The sequence below is a fragment of the Schistocerca cancellata genome, unplaced genomic scaffold (genome assembly GCF_023864275.1).
Source record: "Schistocerca cancellata isolate TAMUIC-IGC-003103 unplaced genomic scaffold, iqSchCanc2.1 HiC_scaffold_788, whole genome shotgun sequence".
Classification (NCBI taxonomy): domain Eukaryota; kingdom Metazoa; phylum Arthropoda; class Insecta; order Orthoptera; family Acrididae; genus Schistocerca; species Schistocerca cancellata.
This window is the reverse complement of record NW_026046799.1, coordinates 174-15,136: the sequence shown is the minus strand read 5'-3', so window position 1 is coordinate 15,136 and position 14,963 is coordinate 174. Positions and strand designations below refer to the sequence as shown.

The following is a 14,963-nucleotide window of genomic DNA, read 5'->3' as shown; positions in this document are numbered from 1 at the left end:
CCGTGAGGGTGTCTTTCAGGTTTCCTGCATTCTGTATCGAATCGTAGTTGGCCAAAATTAAAGTGGCACGCACAACGTCGAAAATAGCGTTCGGCCACCGCTCTGAGTAAGACGAACGTGTTGTCCACACTCTAGACTTCATTGAGGTTAGGCCGTTATACCTAAGATAGATTTGCACTCGATGACACCTCGACAACAGCCGGTCCTCACATTCACGTCTTGCTCTCCTTACGTCAGTATACATCATATGAGTCTGTGAGGCTGGCTTTGCAACATCTTGCGTGTCTTTAGGCTCGCCGCGACCAACACTTACCATGCACTGTCCACAAAACATGGAGGCGCCGGGGCTTGAACCCGGGACCTTTCACATGCAAAGCGAACGCTCTACCAACTGAGCTACGCCCCCAAGCGCAACAAAGATGCGCTGTTTTCCATCCTTTGCTACTCTGATGTGCGCGGACATGATGGTTGGTTGGTTCATAGGGGCGAAGGGACCAGTGTACAAAGGCGCGATCACGTTCATATGCACAAGAGTTCCAAGTAGTTTCGATGCTCTGGTATTACGACTACAAATTCCGTCTGTATTTAACGTCTTAAATTGAAAGGACAGTCACAAATTGCTCCGTTTTCACTCCATGTCGACAATCACACAGCGCCTGAGGTAACAAGCACATCTGAAGCCCCATTGTGCACTCGACTGTTGATGCCAACTCACTGCCTCGCACTTTACTACTGTGTACCACTCTTGTCGTCCAACTGCAAAAGACTGGGCCACAACAAGTTTCCGCGTCTCCATTGCACTGCGCAAACTACGAAACGCTCCCCAAACATTGCACTCACCTATGCAGACGACTTTTCCGACTTTTCACGACGCTCACGCAACGCTCACGCTAGTGACAGCCTTATTTAGAGCTTGACGTCGCGCCCAAGCGAGTGAGCACATTTCGCCTACGGCTTAGGCCGCCCAACTAGTGTGGCTGCTCGGTCTCTGCAGGCAGCGAGGAGCTGCAAACTTCCCGTGTTCGCGCCTATGTCACCTCCGCTTGCTTGTCAGAGACAGAGTGTCGCAAAACATACAACTCACTCCATGAATTGATTGCTACGGCATCTGTCATCAGCAGTCACAACTAGCAACACCAGTAGCAGCCGACTGCACGTAAAGAATGGGAATGTGCAGTGGGATTTTTGTGAACTCGGCGCAAGGCAGATCTTTCCGACATAGGTTTGAGAATCTTAAGGGAAGACTTGTACTGGTTCTAAATTAAGTATAGGGCTGGGAGGAGGGTGCTTCCTGCGCGTAACAGCACGCTTGCCAATTGTGGCTGCTAATCGTTCGCTCGTATCTGCCTAGACACATTCGCTGACTGTGAATTATTTGCATGGCAGTGTGCGCATGTTGGTGTGTTAAAAATTCTGGAGACGCTGGGTATCGATCCCAGTACCTCTCGCATGCTAAGCGAGCGCTCTACCATCTGAGCTACGCCCCCTGATGACGGATAGTGCTACATACAACCATATCAATATCACAGACCCTTGCACTCCCATTATTCCGCAGACAAACACTACTCTCAATGTGTCCGTGAGGGTGTCTTTCAGGTTTCCTGCATTCTGTATCGAATCGTAGTTGGCCAAAATTAAAGTGGCACGCACAACGTCGAAAATAGCGTTCGGCCACCGCTCTGAGTAAGACGAACGTGTTGTCCACACTCTAGACTTCATTGAGGTTAGGCCGTTATACCTAAGATAGATTTGCACTCGATGACACCTCGACAACAGCCGGTCCTCACATTCACGTCTTGCTCTCCTTACGTCAGTATACATCATATGAGTCTGTGAGGCTGGCTTTGCAACATCTTGCGTGTCTTTAGGCTCGCCGCGACCAACACTTACCATGCACTGTCCACAAAACATGGAGGCGCCGGGGCTTGAACCCGGGACCTTTCACATGCAAAGCGAACGCTCTACCAACTGAGCTACGCCCCCAAGCGCAACAAAGATGCGCTGTTTTCCATCCTTTGCTACTCTGATGTGCGCGGACATGATGGTTGGTTGGTTCATAGGGGCGAAGGGACCAGTGTACAAAGGCGCGATCACGTTCATATGCACAAGAGTTCCAAGTAGTTTCGATGCTCTGGTATTACGACTACAAATTCCGTCTGTATTTAACGTCTTAAATTGAAAGGACAGTCACAAATTGCTCCGTTTTCACTCCATGTCGACAATCACACAGCGCCTGAGGTAACAAGCACATCTGAAGCCCCATTGTGCACTCGACTGTTGATGCCAACTCACTGCCTCGCACTTTACTACTGTGTACCACTCTTGTCGTCCAACTGCAAAAGACTGGGCCACAACAAGTTTCCGCGTCTCCATTGCACTGCGCAAACTACGAAACGCTCCCCAAACATTGCACTCACCTATGCAGACGACTTTTCCGACTTTTCACGACGCTCACGCAACGCTCACGCTAGTGACAGCCTTATTTAGAGCTTGACGTCGCGCCCAAGCGAGTGAGCACATTTCGCCTACGGCTTAGGCCGCCCAACTAGTGTGGCTGCTCGGTCTCTGCAGGCAGCGAGGAGCTGCAAACTTCCCGTGTTCGCGCCTATGTCACCTCCGCTTGCTTGTCAGAGACAGAGTGTCGCAAAACATACAACTCACTCCATGAATTGATTGCTACGGCATCTGTCATCAGCAGTCACAACTAGCAACACCAGTAGCAGCCGACTGCACGTAAAGAATGGGAATGTGCAGTGGGATTTTTGTGAACTCGGCGCAAGGCAGATCTTTCCGACATAGGTTTGAGAATCTTAAGGGAAGACTTGTACTGGTTCTAAATTAAGTATAGGGCTGGGAGGAGGGTGCTTCCTGCGCGTAACAGCACGCTTGCCAATTGTGGCTGCTAATCGTTCGCTCGTATCTGCCTAGACACATTCGCTGGCTGTGAATTATTTGCATGGCAGTGTGCGCATGTTGGTGTGTTAAAAATTCTGGAGACGCTGGGTATCGATCCCAGTACCTCTCGCATGCTAAGCGAGCGCTCTACCATCTGAGCTACGCCCCCTGATGACGGATAGTGCTACATACAACCATATCAATATCACAGACCCTTGCACTCCCATTATTCCGCAGACAAACACTACTCTCAATGTGTCCGTGAGGGTGTCTTTCAGGTTTCCTGCATTCTGTATCGAATCGTAGTTGGCCAAAATTAAAGTGGCACGCACAACGTCGAAAATAGCGTTCGGCCACCGCTCTGAGTAAGACGAACGTGTTGTCCACACTCTAGACTTCATTGAGGTTAGGCCGTTATACCTAAGATAGATTTGCACTCGATGACACCTCGACAACAGCCGGTCCTCACATTCACGTCTTGCTCTCCTTACGTCAGTATACATCATATGAGTCTGTGAGGCTGGCTTTGCAACATCTTGCGTGTCTTTAGGCTCGCCGCGACCAACACTTACCATGCACTGTCCACAAAACATGGAGGCGCCGGGGCTTGAACCCGGGACCTTTCACATGCAAAGCGAACGCTCTACCAACTGAGCTACGCCCCCAAGCGCAACAAAGATGCGCTGTTTTCCATCCTTTGCTACTCTGATGTGCGCGGACATGATGGTTGGTTGGTTCATAGGGGCGAAGGGACCAGTGTACAAAGGCGCGATCACGTTCATATGCACAAGAGTTCCAAGTAGTTTCGATGCTCTGGTATTACGACTACAAATTCCGTCTGTATTTAACGTCTTAAATTGAAAGGACAGTCACAAATTGCTCCGTTTTCACTCCATGTCGACAATCACACAGCGCCTGAGGTAACAAGCACATCTGAAGCCCCATTGTGCACTCGACTGTTGATGCCAACTCACTGCCTCGCACTTTACTACTGTGTACCACTCTTGTCGTCCAACTGCAAAAGACTGGGCCACAACAAGTTTCCGCGTCTCCATTGCACTGCGCAAACTACGAAACGCTCCCCAAACATTGCACTCACCTATGCAGACGACTTTTCCGACTTTTCACGACGCTCACGCAACGCTCACGCTAGTGACAGCCTTATTTAGAGCTTGACGTCGCGCCCAAGCGAGTGAGCACATTTCGCCTACGGCTTAGGCCGCCCAACTAGTGTGGCTGCTCGGTCTCTGCAGGCAGCGAGGAGCTGCAAACTTCCCGTGTTCGCGCCTATGTCACCTCCGCTTGCTTGTCAGAGACAGAGTGTCGCAAAACATACAACTCACTCCATGAATTGATTGCTACGGCATCTGTCATCAGCAGTCACAACTAGCAACACCAGTAGCAGCCGACTGCACGTAAAGAATGGGAATGTGCAGTGGGATTTTTGTGAACTCGGCGCAAGGCAGATCTTTCCGACATAGGTTTGAGAATCTTAAGGGAAGACTTGTACTGGTTCTAAATTAAGTATAGGGCTGGGAGGAGGGTGCTTCCTGCGCGTAACAGCACGCTTGCCAATTGTGGCTGCTAATCGTTCGCTCGTATCTGCCTAGACACATTCGCTGGCTGTGAATTATTTGCATGGCAGTGTGCGCATGTTGGTGTGTTAAAAATTCTGGAGACGCTGGGTATCGATCCCAGTACCTCTCGCATGCTAAGCGAGCGCTCTACCATCTGAGCTACGCCCCCTGATGACGGATAGTGCTACATACAACCATATCAATATCACAGACCCTTGCACTCCCATTATTCCGCAGACAAACACTACTCTCAATGTGTCCGTGAGGGTGTCTTTCAGGTTTCCTGCATTCTGTATCGAATCGTAGTTGGCCAAAATTAAAGTGGCACGCACAACGTCGAAAATAGCGTTCGGCCACCGCTCTGAGTAAGACGAACGTGTTGTCCACACTCTAGACTTCATTGAGGTTAGGCCGTTATACCTAAGATAGATTTGCACTCGATGACACCTCGACAACAGCCGGTCCTCACATTCACGTCTTGCTCTCCTTACGTCAGTATACATCATATGAGTCTGTGAGGCTGGCTTTGCAACATCTTGCGTGTCTTTAGGCTCGCCGCGACCAACACTTACCATGCACTGTCCACAAAACATGGAGGCGCCGGGGCTTGAACCCGGGACCTTTCACATGCAAAGCGAACGCTCTACCAACTGAGCTACGCCCCCAAGCGCAACAAAGATGCGCTGTTTTCCATCCTTTGCTACTCTGATGTGCGCGGACATGATGGTTGGTTGGTTCATAGGGGCGAAGGGACCAGTGTACAAAGGCGCGATCACGTTCATATGCACAAGAGTTCCAAGTAGTTTCGATGCTCTGGTATTACGACTACAAATTCCGTCTGTATTTAACGTCTTAAATTGAAAGGACAGTCACAAATTGCTCCGTTTTCACTCCATGTCGACAATCACACAGCGCCTGAGGTAACAAGCACATCTGAAGCCCCATTGTGCACTCGACTGTTGATGCCAACTCACTGCCTCGCACTTTACTACTGTGTACCACTCTTGTCGTCCAACTGCAAAAGACTGGGCCACAACAAGTTTCCGCGTCTCCATTGCACTGCGCAAACTACGAAACGCTCCCCAAACATTGCACTCACCTATGCAGACGACTTTTCCGACTTTTCACGACGCTCACGCAACGCTCACGCTAGTGACAGCCTTATTTAGAGCTTGACGTCGCGCCCAAGCGAGTGAGCACATTTCGCCTACGGCTTAGGCCGCCCAACTAGTGTGGCTGCTCGGTCTCTGCAGGCAGCGAGGAGCTGCAAACTTCCCGTGTTCGCGCCTATGTCACCTCCGCTTGCTTGTCAGAGACAGAGTGTCGCAAAACATACAACTCACTCCATGAATTGATTGCTACGGCATCTGTCATCAGCAGTCACAACTAGCAACACCAGTAGCAGCCGACTGCACGTAAAGAATGGGAATGTGCAGTGGGATTTTTGTGAACTCGGCGCAAGGCAGATCTTTCCGACATAGGTTTGAGAATCTTAAGGGAAGACTTGTACTGGTTCTAAATTAAGTATAGGGCTGGGAGGAGGGTGCTTCCTGCGCGTAACAGCACGCTTGCCAATTGTGGCTGCTAATCGTTCGCTCGTATCTGCCTAGACACATTCGCTGGCTGTGAATTATTTGCATGGCAGTGTGCGCATGTTGGTGTGTTAAAAATTCTGGAGACGCTGGGTATCGATCCCAGTACCTCTCGCATGCTAAGCGAGCGCTCTACCATCTGAGCTACGCCCCCTGATGACGGATAGTGCTACATACAACCATATCAATATCACAGACCCTTGCACTCCCATTATTCCGCAGACAAACACTACTCTCAATGTGTCCGTGAGGGTGTCTTTCAGGTTTCCTGCATTCTGTATCGAATCGTAGTTGGCCAAAATTAAAGTGGCACGCACAACGTCGAAAATAGCGTTCGGCCACCGCTCTGAGTAAGACGAACGTGTTGTCCACACTCTAGACTTCATTGAGGTTAGGCCGTTATACCTAAGATAGATTTGCACTCGATGACACCTCGACAACAGCCGGTCCTCACATTCACGTCTTGCTCTCCTTACGTCAGTATACATCATATGAGTCTGTGAGGCTGGCTTTGCAACATCTTGCGTGTCTTTAGGCTCGCCGCGACCAACACTTACCATGCACTGTCCACAAAACATGGAGGCGCCGGGGCTTGAACCCGGGACCTTTCACATGCAAAGCGAACGCTCTACCAACTGAGCTACGCCCCCAAGCGCAACAAAGATGCGCTGTTTTCCATCCTTTGCTACTCTGATGTGCGCGGACATGATGGTTGGTTGGTTCATAGGGGCGAAGGGACCAGTGTACAAAGGCGCGATCACGTTCATATGCACAAGAGTTCCAAGTAGTTTCGATGCTCTGGTATTACGACTACAAATTCCGTCTGTATTTAACGTCTTAAATTGAAAGGACAGTCACAAATTGCTCCGTTTTCACTCCATGTCGACAATCACACAGCGCCTGAGGTAACAAGCACATCTGAAGCCCCATTGTGCACTCGACTGTTGATGCCAACTCACTGCCTCGCACTTTACTACTGTGTACCACTCTTGTCGTCCAACTGCAAAAGACTGGGCCACAACAAGTTTCCGCGTCTCCATTGCACTGCGCAAACTACGAAACGCTCCCCAAACATTGCACTCACCTATGCAGACGACTTTTCCGACTTTTCACGACGCTCACGCAACGCTCACGCTAGTGACAGCCTTATTTAGAGCTTGACGTCGCGCCCAAGCGAGTGAGCACATTTCGCCTACGGCTTAGGCCGCCCAACTAGTGTGGCTGCTCGGTCTCTGCAGGCAGCGAGGAGCTGCAAACTTCCCGTGTTCGCGCCTATGTCACCTCCGCTTGCTTGTCAGAGACAGAGTGTCGCAAAACATACAACTCACTCCATGAATTGATTGCTACGGCATCTGTCATCAGCAGTCACAACTAGCAACACCAGTAGCAGCCGACTGCACGTAAAGAATGGGAATGTGCAGTGGGATTTTTGTGAACTCGGCGCAAGGCAGATCTTTCCGACATAGGTTTGAGAATCTTAAGGGAAGACTTGTACTGGTTCTAAATTAAGTATAGGGCTGGGAGGAGGGTGCTTCCTGCGCGTAACAGCACGCTTGCCAATTGTGGCTGCTAATCGTTCGCTCGTATCTGCCTAGACACATTCGCTGGCTGTGAATTATTTGCATGGCAGTGTGCGCATGTTGGTGTGTTAAAAATTCTGGAGACGCTGGGTATCGATCCCAGTACCTCTCGCATGCTAAGCGAGCGCTCTACCATCTGAGCTACGCCCCCTGATGACGGATAGTGCTACATACAACCATATCAATATCACAGACCCTTGCACTCCCATTATTCCGCAGACAAACACTACTCTCAATGTGTCCGTGAGGGTGTCTTTCAGGTTTCCTGCATTCTGTATCGAATCGTAGTTGGCCAAAATTAAAGTGGCACGCACAACGTCGAAAATAGCGTTCGGCCACCGCTCTGAGTAAGACGAACGTGTTGTCCACACTCTAGACTTCATTGAGGTTAGGCCGTTATACCTAAGATAGATTTGCACTCGATGACACCTCGACAACAGCCGGTCCTCACATTCACGTCTTGCTCTCCTTACGTCAGTATACATCATATGAGTCTGTGAGGCTGGCTTTGCAACATCTTGCGTGTCTTTAGGCTCGCCGCGACCAACACTTACCATGCACTGTCCACAAAACATGGAGGCGCCGGGGCTTGAACCCGGGACCTTTCACATGCAAAGCGAACGCTCTACCAACTGAGCTACGCCCCCAAGCGCAACAAAGATGCGCTGTTTTCCATCCTTTGCTACTCTGATGTGCGCGGACATGATGGTTGGTTGGTTCATAGGGGCGAAGGGACCAGTGTACAAAGGCGCGATCACGTTCATATGCACAAGAGTTCCAAGTAGTTTCGATGCTCTGGTATTACGACTACAAATTCCGTCTGTATTTAACGTCTTAAATTGAAAGGACAGTCACAAATTGCTCCGTTTTCACTCCATGTCGACAATCACACAGCGCCTGAGGTAACAAGCACATCTGAAGCCCCATTGTGCACTCGACTGTTGATGCCAACTCACTGCCTCGCACTTTACTACTGTGTACCACTCTTGTCGTCCAACTGCAAAAGACTGAGCCACAACAAGTTTCCGCGTCTCCATTGCACTGCGCAAACTACGAAACGCTCCCCAAACATTGCACTCACCTATGCAGACGACTTTTCCGACTTTACACGACGCTCACGCAACGCTCACGCTAGTGACAGCCTTATTTAGAGCTTGACGTCGCGCCCAAGCGAGTGAGCACATTTCGCCTACGGCTTAGGCCGCCCAACTAGTGTGGCTGCTCGGTCTCTGCAGGCAGCGAGGAGCTGCAAACTTCCCGTGTTCGCGCCTATGTCACCTCCGCTTGCTTGTCAGAGACAGAGTGTCGCAAAACATACAACTCACTCCATGAATTGATTGCTACGGCATCTGTCATCAGCAGTCACAACTAGCAACACCAGTAGCAGCCGACTGCACGTAAAGAATGGGAATGTGCAGTGGGATTTTTGTGAACTCGGCGCAAGGCAGATCTTTCCGACATAGGTTTGAGAATCTTAAGGGAAGACTTGTACTGGTTCTAAATTAAGTATAGGGCTGGGAGGAGGGTGCTTCCTGCGCGTAACAGCACGCTTGCCAATTGTGGCTGCTAATCGTTCGCTCGTATCTGCCTAGACACATTCGCTGGCTGTGAATTATTTGCATGGCAGTGTGCGCATGTTGGTGTGTTAAAAATTCTGGAGACGCTGGGTATCGATCCCAGTACCTCTCGCATGCTAAGCGAGCGCTCTACCATCTGAGCTACGCCCCCTGATGACGGATAGTGCTACATACAACCATATCAATATCACAGACCCTTGCACTCCCATTATTCCGCAGACAAACACTACTCTCAATGTGTCCGTGAGGGTGTCTTTCAGGTTTCCTGCATTCTGTATCGAATCGTAGTTGGCCAAAATTAAAGTGGCACGCACAACGTCGAAAATAGCGTTCGGCCACCGCTCTGAGTAAGACGAACGTGTTGTCCACACTCTAGACTTCATTGAGGTTAGGCCGTTATACCTAAGATAGATTTGCACTCGATGACACCTCGACAACAGCCGGTCCTCACATTCACGTCTTGCTCTCCTTACGTCAGTATACATCATATGAGTCTGTGAGGCTGGCTTTGCAACATCTTGCGTGTCTTTAGGCTCGCCGCGACCAACACTTACCATGCACTGTCCACAAAACATGGAGGCGCCGGGGCTTGAACCCGGGACCTTTCACATGCAAAGCGAACGCTCTACCAACTGAGCTACGCCCCCAAGCGCAACAAAGATGCGCTGTTTTCCATCCTTTGCTACTCTGATGTGCGCGGACATGATGGTTGGTTGGTTCATAGGGGCGAAGGGACCAGTGTACAAAGGCGCGATCACGTTCATATGCACAAGAGTTCCAAGTAGTTTCGATGCTCTGGTATTACGACTACAAATTCCGTCTGTATTTAACGTCTTAAATTGAAAGGACAGTCACAAATTGCTCCGTTTTCACTCCATGTCGACAATCACACAGCGCCTGAGGTAACAAGCACATCTGAAGCCCCATTGTGCACTCGACTGTTGATGCCAACTCACTGCCTCGCACTTTACTACTGTGTACCACTCTTGTCGTCCAACTGCAAAAGACTGAGCCACAACAAGTTTCCGCGTCTCCATTGCACTGCGCAAACTACGAAACGCTCCCCAAACATTGCACTCACCTATGCAGACGACTTTTCCGACTTTACACGACGCTCACGCAACGCTCACGCTAGTGACAGCCTTATTTAGAGCTTGACGTCGCGCCCAAGCGAGTGAGCACATTTCGCCTACGGCTTAGGCCGCCCAACTAGTGTGGCTGCTCGGTCTCTGCAGGCAGCGAGGAGCTGCAAACTTCCCGTGTTCGCGCCTATGTCACCTCCGCTTGCTTGTCAGAGACAGAGTGTCGCAAAACATACAACTCACTCCATGAATTGATTGCTACGGCATCTGTCATCAGCAGTCACAACTAGCAACACCAGTAGCAGCCGACTGCACGTAAAGAATGGGAATGTGCAGTGGGATTTTTGTGAACTCGGCGCAAGGCAGATCTTTCCGACATAGGTTTGAGAATCTTAAGGGAAGACTTGTACTGGTTCTAAATTAAGTATAGGGCTGGGAGGAGGGTGCTTCCTGCGCGTAACAGCACGCTTGCCAATTGTGGCTGCTAATCGTTCGCTCGTATCTGCCTAGACACATTCGCTGGCTGTGAATTATTTGCATGGCAGTGTGCGCATGTTGGTGTGTTAAAAATTCTGGAGACGCTGGGTATCGATCCCAGTACCTCTCGCATGCTAAGCGAGCGCTCTACCATCTGAGCTACGCCCCCTGATGACGGATAGTGCTACATACAACCATATCAATATCACAGACCCTTGCACTCCCATTATTCCGCAGACAAACACTACTCTCAATGTGTCCGTGAGGGTGTCTTTCAGGTTTCCTGCATTCTGTATCGAATCGTAGTTGGCCAAAATTAAAGTGGCACGCACAACGTCGAAAATAGCGTTCGGCCACCGCTCTGAGTAAGACGAACGTGTTGTCCACACTCTAGACTTCATTGAGGTTAGGCCGTTATACCTAAGATAGATTTGCACTCGATGACACCTCGACAACAGCCGGTCCTCACATTCACGTCTTGCTCTCCTTACGTCAGTATACATCATATGAGTCTGTGAGGCTGGCTTTGCAACATCTTGCGTGTCTTTAGGCTCGCCGCGACCAACACTTACCATGCACTGTCCACAAAACATGGAGGCGCCGGGGCTTGAACCCGGGACCTTTCACATGCAAAGCGAACGCTCTACCAACTGAGCTACGCCCCCAAGCGCAACAAAGATGCGCTGTTTTCCATCCTTTGCTACTCTGATGTGCGCGGACATGATGGTTGGTTGGTTCATAGGGGCGAAGGGACCAGTGTACAAAGGCGCGATCACGTTCATATGCACAAGAGTTCCAAGTAGTTTCGATGCTCTGGTATTACGACTACAAATTCCGTCTGTATTTAACGTCTTAAATTGAAAGGACAGTCACAAATTGCTCCGTTTTCACTCCATGTCGACAATCACACAGCGCCTGAGGTAACAAGCACATCTGAAGCCCCATTGTGCACTCGACTGTTGATGCCAACTCACTGCCTCGCACTTTACTACTGTGTACCACTCTTGTCGTCCAACTGCAAAAGACTGAGCCACAACAAGTTTCCGCGTCTCCATTGCACTGCGCAAACTACGAAACGCTCCCCAAACATTGCACTCACCTATGCAGACGACTTTTCCGACTTTACACGACGCTCACGCAACGCTCACGCTAGTGACAGCCTTATTTAGAGCTTGACGTCGCGCCCAAGCGAGTGAGCACATTTCGCCTACGGCTTAGGCCGCCCAACTAGTGTGGCTGCTCGGTCTCTGCAGGCAGCGAGGAGCTGCAAACTTCCCGTGTTCGCGCCTATGTCACCTCCGCTTGCTTGTCAGAGACAGAGTGTCGCAAAACATACAACTCACTCCATGAATTGATTGCTACGGCATCTGTCATCAGCAGTCACAACTAGCAACACCAGTAGCAGCCGACTGCACGTAAAGAATGGGAATGTGCAGTGGGATTTTTGTGAACTCGGCGCAAGGCAGATCTTTCCGACATAGGTTTGAGAATCTTAAGGGAAGACTTGTACTGGTTCTAAATTAAGTATAGGGCTGGGAGGAGGGTGCTTCCTGCGCGTAACAGCACGCTTGCCAATTGTGGCTGCTAATCGTTCGCTCGTATCTGCCTAGACACATTCGCTGGCTGTGAATTATTTGCATGGCAGTGTGCGCATGTTGGTGTGTTAAAAATTCTGGAGACGCTGGGTATCGATCCCAGTACCTCTCGCATGCTAAGCGAGCGCTCTACCATCTGAGCTACGCCCCCTGATGACGGATAGTGCTACATACAACCATATCAATATCACAGACCCTTGCACTCCATTATTCCGCAGACAAACACTACTCTCAATGTGTCCGTGAGGGTGTCTTTCAGGTTTCCTGCATTCTGTATCGAATCGTAGTTGGCCAAAATTAAAGTGGCACGCACAACGTCGAAAATAGCGTTCGGCCACCGCTCTGAGTAAGACGAACGTGTTGTCCACACTCTAGACTTCATTGAGGTTAGGCCGTTATACCTAAGATAGATTTGCACTCGATGACACCTCGACAACAGCCGGTCCTCACATTCACGTCTTGCTCTCCTTACGTCAGTATACATCATATGAGTCTGTGAGGCTGGCTTTGCAACATCTTGCGTGTCTTTAGGCTCGCCGCGACCAACACTTACCATGCACTGTCCACAAAACATGGAGGCGCCGGGGCTTGAACCCGGGACCTTTCACATGCAAAGCGAACGCTCTACCAACTGAGCTACGCCCCCAAGCGCAACAAAGATGCGCTGTTTTCCATCCTTTGCTACTCTGATGTGCGCGGACATGATGGTTGGTTGGTTCATAGGGCGAAGGGACCAGTGTACAAAGGCGCGATCACGTTCATATGCACAAGAGTTCCAAGTAGTTTCGATGCTCTGGTATTACGACTACAAATTCCGTCTGTATTTAACGTCTTAAATTGAAAGGACAGTCACAAATTGCTCCGTTTTCACTCCATGTCGACAATCACACAGCGCCTGAGGTAACAAGCACATCTGAAGCCCCATTGTGCACTCGACTGTTGATGCCAACTCACTGCCTCGCACTTTACTACTGTGTACCACTCTTGTCGTCCAACTGCAAAAGACTGAGCCACAACAAGTTTCCGCGTCTCCATTGCACTGCGCAAACTACGAAACGCTCCCCAAACATTGCACTCACCTATGCAGACGACTTTTCCGACTTTACACGACGCTCACGCAACGCTCACGCTAGTGACAGCCTTATTTAGAGCTTGACGTCGCGCCCAAGCGAGTGAGCACATTTCGCCTACGGCTTAGGCCGCCCAACTAGTGTGGCTGCTCGGTCTCTGCAGGCAGCGAGGAGCTGCAAACTTCCCGTGTTCGCGCCTATGTCACCTCCGCTTGCTTGTCAGAGACAGAGTGTCGCAAAACATACAACTCACTCCATGAATTGATTGCTACGGCATCTGTCATCAGCAGTCACAACTAGCAACACCAGTAGCAGCCGACTGCACGTAAAGAATGGGAATGTGCAGTGGGATTTTTGTGAACTCGGCGCAAGGCAGATCTTTCCGACATAGGTTTGAGAATCTTAAGGGAAGACTTGTACTGGTTCTAAATTAAGTATAGGGCTGGGAGGAGGGTGCTTCCTGCGCGTAACAGCACGCTTGCCAATTGTGGCTGCTAATCGTTCGCTCGTATCTGCCTAGACACATTCGCTGGCTGTGAATTATTTGCATGGCAGTGTGCGCATGTTGGTGTGTTAAAAATTCTGGAGACGCTGGGTATCGATCCCAGTACCTCTCGCATGCTAAGCGAGCGCTCTACCATCTGAGCTACGCCCCCTGATGACGGATAGTGCTACATACAACCATATCAATATCACAGACCCTTGCACTCCCATTATTCCGCAGACAAACACTACTCTCAATGTGTCCGTGAGGGTGTCTTTCAGGTTTCCTGCATTCTGTATCGAATCGTAGTTGGCCAAAATTAAAGTGGCACGCACAACGTCGAAAATAGCGTTCGGCCACCGCTCTGAGTAAGACGAACGTGTTGTCCACACTCTAGACTTCATTGAGGTTAGGCCGTTATACCTAAGATAGATTTGCACTCGATGACACCTCGACAACAGCCGGTCCTCACATTCACGTCTTGCTCTCCTTACGTCAGTATACATCATATGAGTCTGTGAGGCTGGCTTTGCAACATCTTGCGTGTCTTTAGGCTCGCCGCGACCAACACTTACCATGCACTGTCCACAAAACATGGAGGCGCCGGGGCTTGAACCCGGGACCTTTCACATGCAAAGCGAACGCTCTACCAACTGAGCTACGCCCCCAAGCGCAACAAAGATGCGCTGTTTTCCATCCTTTGCTACTCTGATGTGCGCGGACATGATGGTTGGTTGGTTCATAGGGGCGAAGGGACCAGTGTACAAAGGCGCGATCACGTTCATATGCACAAGAGTTCCAAGTAGTTTCGATGCTCTGGTATTACGACTACAAATTCCGTCTGTATTTAACGTCTTAAATTGAAAGGACAGTCACAAATTGCTCCGTTTTCACTCCATGTCGACAATCACACAGCGCCTGAGGTAACAAGCACATCTGAAGCCCCATTGTGCACTCGACTGTTGATGCCAACTCACTGCCTCGCACTTTACTACTGTGTACCACTCTTGTCGTCCAACTGCAAAAGACTGAGC

At 50.1% G+C, this 14,963-nt stretch overlaps 19 non-coding genes across 19 annotated transcripts; all 19 read right to left on the bottom strand.

The window, feature by feature from the left end:
• Nucleotides 1-333: 333 nt before the first annotated feature.
• Nucleotides 334-406, bottom strand: Trnaa-ugc (transfer RNA alanine (anticodon UGC)). Its single transcript has one exon. It is a non-coding gene; the product is annotated as a tRNA-Ala (tRNA).
• Nucleotides 407-1,414: 1,008 nt separating this feature from the next.
• Nucleotides 1,415-1,487, bottom strand: Trnaa-agc (transfer RNA alanine (anticodon AGC)). Its single transcript has one exon. It is a non-coding gene; the product is annotated as a tRNA-Ala (tRNA).
• Nucleotides 1,488-1,910: 423 nt separating this feature from the next.
• On the bottom strand, nt 1,911-1,983 carry Trnaa-ugc (transfer RNA alanine (anticodon UGC)). Its single transcript has one exon. It is a non-coding gene; the product is annotated as a tRNA-Ala (tRNA).
• Nucleotides 1,984-2,991: 1,008 nt separating this feature from the next.
• On the bottom strand, nt 2,992-3,064 carry Trnaa-agc (transfer RNA alanine (anticodon AGC)). The gene has a single exon. It is a non-coding gene; the product is annotated as a tRNA-Ala (tRNA).
• A 423-nt stretch (nt 3,065-3,487) lies between these two features.
• Trnaa-ugc (transfer RNA alanine (anticodon UGC)) lies at nt 3,488-3,560 on the bottom strand. The gene has a single exon. It is a non-coding gene; the product is annotated as a tRNA-Ala (tRNA).
• Nucleotides 3,561-4,568: 1,008 nt separating this feature from the next.
• Nucleotides 4,569-4,641, bottom strand: Trnaa-agc (transfer RNA alanine (anticodon AGC)). Its single transcript has one exon. It is a non-coding gene; the product is annotated as a tRNA-Ala (tRNA).
• Nucleotides 4,642-5,064: 423 nt separating this feature from the next.
• Nucleotides 5,065-5,137, bottom strand: Trnaa-ugc (transfer RNA alanine (anticodon UGC)). The gene has a single exon. It is a non-coding gene; the product is annotated as a tRNA-Ala (tRNA).
• Nucleotides 5,138-6,145: 1,008 nt separating this feature from the next.
• Nucleotides 6,146-6,218, bottom strand: Trnaa-agc (transfer RNA alanine (anticodon AGC)). Its single transcript has one exon. It is a non-coding gene; the product is annotated as a tRNA-Ala (tRNA).
• A 423-nt stretch (nt 6,219-6,641) lies between these two features.
• Trnaa-ugc (transfer RNA alanine (anticodon UGC)) lies at nt 6,642-6,714 on the bottom strand. The gene has a single exon. It is a non-coding gene; the product is annotated as a tRNA-Ala (tRNA).
• Nucleotides 6,715-7,722: 1,008 nt separating this feature from the next.
• Nucleotides 7,723-7,795, bottom strand: Trnaa-agc (transfer RNA alanine (anticodon AGC)). Its single transcript has one exon. It is a non-coding gene; the product is annotated as a tRNA-Ala (tRNA).
• Nucleotides 7,796-8,218: 423 nt separating this feature from the next.
• Trnaa-ugc (transfer RNA alanine (anticodon UGC)) lies at nt 8,219-8,291 on the bottom strand. Its single transcript has one exon. It is a non-coding gene; the product is annotated as a tRNA-Ala (tRNA).
• Nucleotides 8,292-9,299: 1,008 nt separating this feature from the next.
• Nucleotides 9,300-9,372, bottom strand: Trnaa-agc (transfer RNA alanine (anticodon AGC)). The gene has a single exon. It is a non-coding gene; the product is annotated as a tRNA-Ala (tRNA).
• Nucleotides 9,373-9,795: 423 nt separating this feature from the next.
• Trnaa-ugc (transfer RNA alanine (anticodon UGC)) lies at nt 9,796-9,868 on the bottom strand. Its single transcript has one exon. It is a non-coding gene; the product is annotated as a tRNA-Ala (tRNA).
• Nucleotides 9,869-10,876: 1,008 nt separating this feature from the next.
• Trnaa-agc (transfer RNA alanine (anticodon AGC)) lies at nt 10,877-10,949 on the bottom strand. Its single transcript has one exon. It is a non-coding gene; the product is annotated as a tRNA-Ala (tRNA).
• A 423-nt stretch (nt 10,950-11,372) lies between these two features.
• On the bottom strand, nt 11,373-11,445 carry Trnaa-ugc (transfer RNA alanine (anticodon UGC)). Its single transcript has one exon. It is a non-coding gene; the product is annotated as a tRNA-Ala (tRNA).
• Nucleotides 11,446-12,453: 1,008 nt separating this feature from the next.
• Nucleotides 12,454-12,526, bottom strand: Trnaa-agc (transfer RNA alanine (anticodon AGC)). The gene has a single exon. It is a non-coding gene; the product is annotated as a tRNA-Ala (tRNA).
• Nucleotides 12,527-12,948: 422 nt separating this feature from the next.
• On the bottom strand, nt 12,949-13,021 carry Trnaa-ugc (transfer RNA alanine (anticodon UGC)). Its single transcript has one exon. It is a non-coding gene; the product is annotated as a tRNA-Ala (tRNA).
• A 1,007-nt stretch (nt 13,022-14,028) lies between these two features.
• Trnaa-agc (transfer RNA alanine (anticodon AGC)) lies at nt 14,029-14,101 on the bottom strand. The gene has a single exon. It is a non-coding gene; the product is annotated as a tRNA-Ala (tRNA).
• Nucleotides 14,102-14,524: 423 nt separating this feature from the next.
• Trnaa-ugc (transfer RNA alanine (anticodon UGC)) lies at nt 14,525-14,597 on the bottom strand. The gene has a single exon. It is a non-coding gene; the product is annotated as a tRNA-Ala (tRNA).
• Between the last annotated feature and the right edge of the window lie 366 nt (nt 14,598-14,963).